This window comes from Lynx rufus, unplaced genomic scaffold (assembly GCF_022079265.1).
Source record: "Lynx rufus isolate CCGP_SWC_20201006 ecotype Redwood Valley unplaced genomic scaffold, mLynRuf1.p SCAF_6, whole genome shotgun sequence".
Taxonomy (NCBI): domain Eukaryota; kingdom Metazoa; phylum Chordata; class Mammalia; order Carnivora; family Felidae; genus Lynx; species Lynx rufus.
The window spans coordinates 61,960,238-61,966,145 of NW_025814878.1; the positions used below are offsets into that span (position 1 = coordinate 61,960,238).

At 38.5% G+C, this 5,908-nt stretch overlaps 1 pseudogene; it reads left to right on the forward strand.

Moving 5' to 3' along the window:
* Window positions 1-4,070: 4,070 nt before the first annotated feature.
* On the forward strand, window positions 4,071-4,185 carry LOC124529448 (uncharacterized; annotated as a pseudogene).
* The last annotated feature ends 1,723 nt before the right edge of the window (window positions 4,186-5,908 follow it).

Here is a 5,908-nt window from a genome sequence, read left to right on the forward strand (position 1 = left end):
GGCACATATAAATCACTTCCCAATGTGTCTGCCTGTCTAACTCAGAGTGGTCCAACAAAAATATATATTTAATATAAGGAGGACAAATGGAAATCACAGCTTTGGTTAAATCTTAAAGTAGCAAGAGTAGGTTCCAATTAACACAACAAACCTATGGTCAGTGAAAAATGATAACAGGAGATAAAGCTTTACTTTAGATTATTGCTAACTGGATCCAGTTGTTGCTGCTATAGTCCTATAAAGGAATCCATTGCACAGAATGATAACACTTGGTGTTTTGTGTTGAACAATGCCAGTACCTTCTTTTCTGTCCCACTGGTACCCAAGGACCAAGACCAAAGTGCCTTCATATAGTAAGACCTTCAATATACATTTGCAGTACTCATCTACGAGTACGTAAGTTCCCCCTGCCATTTGCCACCAGGAGATGGGCCAGGATAACACTAATGCCTCTACTTTCTAACGTCTGAAGTCTTCACTAAAAAGATGAGTTGGGGGTTGGCAAGTCAGAAGCCTTTATGTCAATGGCCTTGACTGCAGTGTTATTATATTTCTACCAACAAGAGTGGCTGATAAATCCCAACATAATTCAGAGGGCTACCAGCCACGGAGTATCTTGGGCCTATGTGAGTTTATATAAAAACTCTCAAACCTCCAGCAGTTAAGGAAAAACTACTGTCACTTTGCTATTCACCAAAGAGAGATCCAATAATTTATTGAACTCTTTGGGTATTTGAAGCAAGTGGGCATTCTACTTGGACCATTATATTGGCTAGACCACAAATAAGCATCCTTTGAATGGGGTCCAGACCAAAATGTATGCTGGAAGCTATCCAATGAGCTTTCCATGTTCTCTAAACTACTATCCTCTTGAAGCTGCAAGTGTCTCTGACTGACAGTTTTGCTGTCTGGAGTCTCTGGCAAAAGGAGGCACCCTACATTCAGAGATGTTTTTTGATATTTTGCGTTTGTTGCCTCCATGACATAGTTACCCCTTATGAAAAGCAGCAATCAGCTGCTGTAAGGCTCTACTTAAAACTGCACACTGATTCCTTGAAGGCTTTGTGACTTTCCAGCCTAATATTACCATTTGGGGTAGGGTTGACTTGGATTCAATGTGTAACAATGGCTAACAAGGAAGGGTCCAATAATCCTCACTTGTCAAATAGAAATGGTATATTCAAAAATAGTGCCTGCCTGGCCCCTATAGCATCTTTTCTTTATATGAAAAAAAAAAAATGGTAATCATCTCTCTGAGGAAATCTTTATCCTCCTCTCCACCAATTGAAGCAAAGCTGTTGGCTTTGGGTCCTTAGATCCAACAGGATCCTTGATTCACAGAGGTTACCCTAAATGCCTAGGCCTTGTTCACTGATATTTCATCTAAACTGACACTTGATGGTATCCACTGGACTGCTACAGCTGTACAACAGCAACACCAGCTATGCATAACTGAACATGGACATGATGGTTCAATTCAGTTAACCAATACACTCCTTGATGAAACTCATTTTATGTTTACTGCCTCTTGAGCTGCTGCCAGTAGTCTAGATTATTTATTCTGCCACCTGGTGAACTACAGACTGGCAGATTAGAGACATGTCTTTAGGACTACAAACTGTGGAAACAAACCATACTGCTTATTGAACCATCTGGGCCAATCATGGAGATGCTTACAGTGATCGGTGAAGACCTGTTCTTTGATGAGACCAAGTGGAATTGGTATGCTGCACTGTCTAGAGTGTTCCTGTTCTTGTCTAGATTTACCTCCTACCAGATATGGCAACATATCCATCGCCATACATTGAGCACAAAGTCAAGGAGTATAAGTTTAATTTTTTTAATGTTTATTTTTATTTTTTGAGAGAAAAAGAGACAGAGAGGGAGAGACGGAGGAACAAAGAGAGAGCGAGTCACAGAATCTGAAGTAGGCTCCAGGCCCTGAGCTGTCAGCACAGAGCCTGATGTGGGGCTTGAACTCATGAACCATGAGATCATGACCTGAGTTGAAATCTGAGGCTTAACCGACTGAACCACCCAGGCGTCCCAAGGACCATAAATTTATAATCTACAGTTTACCACAGCATGCCAGACATATGAATATTACCATAAGTGGATGTGTTTGTCCTGTGGTAGGAGAAGCCACAGCAAATTGGGTGTTGCACTCACCTGTTCAAAGCATATTGACTAAACCAAACTATGGAGCCCTCTCAGGGGGATCAGCAATGCCTCACAGCTCTTGACATTTTTTTTCAGATTACAGTTCCATATCTGATCAGCATAGTCTGACACATTACAACAGCTCTTTAAACTAGTCTATGTCACATGTTCAGCTTTATAGACCACTTACAGACTTATACTGGTGCATCTTTTATCTAAAGGTCACATGACGATGAGCTAATAATTAAGCGATTCAATGGACTTCCTATACTACATAAGAACCACAGGCATCTTGTATTGTAGAACATTGGAATACTCTCAAAAATTGACTTAAAAATGTTTCTGGGTATATCTCCCTCAAGTCTTCCTCATTTACACACCTTAGTATATCACTTTGCCACCAAATAAAGCTGTGCTCAGAAATGGGTCATCTCTTTTCAGTCACTGCTTCCAAAAAGGATAAAATGATTAGATAGATTGATAGATAAATCGAAATAGATTATAGAGATAGAGATAAAGAGATAGAGATATAGAGATAGAGATGATAGAGATAGAGATAGAGATAGAGATAGAGATAGATAGAGATAGAGATAGAGATAGAGATAGAGATAGAGATAGATACAGATTTTGGAACTCCACCCTGACCATTATTGAGCATGGTACTTTTTACTTTCCCCTAATATCAACTCTGGGATATCTTGGTTTGTACAAACTTTATTTAATTCTTATTCAACCACCTAGATTATCTTAGAAGAGTGGCATAGTTACATTATAAAGATAATGACCACTTGGTTGAGTACATTGCTTGTTAAGTTGCCGACAGTCGCCCATACTGGCCAAAGTAAGGGAAATAACAGAGCTTTATAATTTTAATTAAATTGTTCTTATAACTTTTGTACCTGTCCCTTCAAAATTAAAACTGTGACTGTCAGGAGGGGATGATTGAGAAAAGGTAAAGTTACAGCTACTGTAATGAGATACAAGTATTTCAGGCACTGGAGGAGAGCAACAAACTGTCACTTGGGCAAGATCATCTTAGACCCTTGGAAAGACGGATGGCAAAGGAACATTAATATTTCTTTTTTCCTATAGATCACTCCTAGAGCCTTCTTCAAGAAAAATCCTCTTGTGTATCTTTCCCAAGCTAATAAGCACTTAAATTTAATTGATTTCTGGGTCTGTAATTTCCTATGAGGAAGCTCTGGCCACCGTTTGATTGCCATTCATCTTAAAATTACCAAAAACTGCATCAAAAGAGAAGGTGATAATCCTAGTCCCTATACTTCCCAGTAAAATTCTTGTAAACACCTTTAGTTATCTGTTTCATCCATATTTCCACTGCTGTAGCAGAGTGATTCTCTGGAATGGATGAAGGTTATCTGGCTGATGGTGTACATAAGACAGAGTGGAGTAACTGTCCTCAAACATTACCTACAAAAACAATGACTAGACTGAAGTATTCAAACTGAATTGGGAAACCTGAGACCTACCAGATGGCTAGGAGGCCACACTGGGCAATGTCAACTTGTGATCTTGGATGATATAGATTCCACTTTAGGAGCTCCAATAATTATAAATGGCTCCATCCTTTTAGGGACATCAAGAGTACTTTTGGGATTATAGGTCTTGTGTGGAAGCCAAGTATTACCTTATTTCTCTCCCATAAAATTATTATTGTCCTCTTAAGAGTAATCACAAGAGGTCTCCAAGTTAAAAAACACTCCCAGTGGGTAATGTAACCCTTAAATGACTGCATTGTATCTCCAAAATGAGCTACACTTAGTTGCTTGGGGAGCCTTCTAGAGGGGTAACTGATTTGCTACTTATACCAATGTCATAGTTTTCCCTACAATCTGAGTCATAGTAGGAAAAATTAGAATTAGAAAATTGTATTAGATAAGGTGATATAAGTGCTTGCTTCAGCAGCACATATACTAAAATTGGAATGATACAGCGAAGATTAGCATAGCCCTTGCACAAGGATGACACACAAGTTCATGAAGGAAAAAGTGACACAAAATTTCTCTTCGATATTAGTTGAGGTGATCAAAGATACCACCTCAGTCCTGGAATGTATTCAGGTTAACCTTAACTCAGTGGCCAGGCTTGTTGTAGATGATATTGGCCATAAAGTTTCTTCTTGCAGGGCAAGGTAGAGTCTGTGTGACCACTGATATATCCCACTATACCTGGATTAGTGCCTTGATCCAGATGGGAAGGTCAAGGTGGAAACTTAAGGAGAAATACACCTGGATTTCTAAGGTAGATCGAGATGGTTTATAAGATTTGCTCACGTGATTGGGTCTGGAACACTTGATGTTAATATTGAATATTGCCTTATCCTGTTGCTCAGAGTCCTATTGATAGTAACCTTATTAAATATAGTATGAGACAAATTTAAGAGATTTGGTCCTAATCTCTATGAGTCATTGATCAATGCACCTGACAGAGTGGTGTACTAATAGGAAACTTTGCCAGTAGTCAAAAGAGTGTTGAATCAAGGGGTAAGTATAGTTGGAAGACAATTCTCCGTGGGTCCCGCATGTTTACAGTTCAATACAACAAAGATATTGTTTCTCTTTAGGGCAAAGATCAGTCAGGTTTACTGCCCATTATAAAAGATTCATTATTCCTATGGTTGGAATTCTACTCCTATAATACAACCACTATGTGTGAGCAGGCATTTCACCCTTTTAGCATTGCCCTGTGGGACACCAGCATAAAATGCTGATACTCTGACTACTACCATTGCTGTGAGTAATAAAATTCTTTGTGTCTTATTCAGGGGTGTCATGTCTTCTGCCATCACCCATGGAACTGTAGCAAGCTAACTTGGCACATAGGTAGGGTAAAGTTTCAGACCCTTCTAAGTTCTTGACAGCTGTATGACCAGTGCCTACTAATTATGATTTCAGTTACATTAAGAAGAGTGAATTTTAGCCTATAGATCTTGTAGCGAAAATTTTCCAAGGATACTAGACTTTAAAATAGTTAAGTAAATAAATGAATGTGGTTATCTAGAAGGTTATTCTGTATGTCCTGAGGGGAACTCTGGTTTCCATTAAGAGAATTTACGTTAATAATTTGGAGAAACTTACACAAAATATGGAAAATGCCCAATGACACAAATTGTTCTTTGATGTTTGCAGATAGTTTGAAGTCTATGGATTTTTTATTTGAGAGCCCTTGCTCTAAAAGAACCTACTCCTCTGGAGTAGAGGATGAGTATGCTTCTTCTGGGCCAAGCTTCTGGCATCTCCTAGGAATAATCCAAATAGGTTACAATATCTTCTCACTGAATTCTAGGAAATACAACATACTGATAATCAGAACACTAGAATGCTTGGAGAAGATCTATTGCTATATAGATGGGTATGTATATATTGGTATATTATAGACACGGAGTCATATGACTCAGATAAATTCCAAGAAATAGAAAATCGTTACCCATTTGGAGTGACTTATATAACCATCCCTCTAGCATGAGTTGTTTAGCGAAAAATAGCAAAGGATGGTCAGACAAACCTTAAGGAAATGTCTTCCTATAATTCCTTATTCTTACAACAAAATGGATCGACACTTGTAATGTTAAAGTTCCCTTCAGAAATTGTGAGGTAAAGATGTACTTGGGAAAAAGTATTTAAAATTTTCTTCTTTGCGGGTATTAGAAAAAGGTACTGAGAGCAGGGAAAGGTTATTAGCTTGCTATTAGTCAATCCCTGCTGAGCACAGTAGAACATAAAATAGG